Genomic DNA, 1,071 nt, shown 5'->3' on the forward strand with positions numbered 1-1,071 from the left:
TGATCACACAGGTTGATATGTTGTTCCATGTGGGCTTTGTTGCTTCTGAGCTAGATGGCCGCTTGTTTACCTTCAAGCTTTTAAGACTCCAGATGCTATATCTTTTGATAGCCGGGCACCATCAGCTTTCTTCACCACATTTGCTTATTCACCCGCTTTGTCTTCAGCAGTTGTGTCGGAAGGTGTTACCTCAATTTTCAAATGGTCCATTTTGATGATCGCAATCACTCGCTCCTCTGCTGATCCGATACTTTACATCATTTGAAGAAAAACTATTCCACAAAGCAGGATCTGCATGAGAGAGCTTCAGAAAGTTCATGGGAAAGTATCTCTGTCTTTTAATTTCGCTTTTTCATGAACTCTTTGAACTCATATTTCTGGTTCTTTATGGGGTCTGCAGCTGTGACGATTCTAGATTCTAAAATAGTCTCAAATTCTACCCGTTCTGATTTTTGACAGGCAGAAATAAGGAACGCAGAAATGAGAATACATTCTACTGTAGTCAGGTTGCTATTAACAGTTTCAGGAGGACAAGTACTGGTGTGATTTGCACCATCCCTCTCAAGCATTCCACAGAAGAAAGCTTTTCTGATTCATTTCATTTTAAAAAGGAAATTAAGGTTGGAATTGTCTTTAAAACCCACTGCCAAAGCCAATTCTGACTTACAAGAACCCAGGGAACAGAGGAGAGTTGCAACCTAAGGTTTCCGCGACGACAAATTTTTGTGGAAGCAGACAGCTCGTCTTTCTCCTGTGGAGTGGCTGGTGGGTCTGAACCCCCAACCTTTTGGTTGGAGCCCAAGGCTCTGACATCCTGTCTTTTTCCCTCCTGTGAGCTTTCATTTTTGTGCTCCACGGACAGGGTTGTCGTGAGTCAGGACAGACCCCATGGCCCGGCCCCCACCTGCAGAAGGACACAGGAGCTTGTAGACTTGCAGGAGCTGCGCAAATGCTCCACCAGCAACCGCATCATTGGGCCAAGGACCAGGCGTCCATCCGTCCATCCCTGTGTCAAGTATATTTGTTGCCCTCATCCTTCTCAAAACCTTTTCCTTCTACTTGAGCCCTTGG

Source organism: Echinops telfairi, unplaced genomic scaffold, assembly GCF_000313985.2.
Source record: "Echinops telfairi isolate 266 unplaced genomic scaffold, ASM31398v2 ScPeMD7_3;HRSCAF=10, whole genome shotgun sequence".
In the NCBI taxonomy this organism is placed as follows: Eukaryota; Metazoa; Chordata; class Mammalia; order Afrosoricida; family Tenrecidae; genus Echinops; species Echinops telfairi.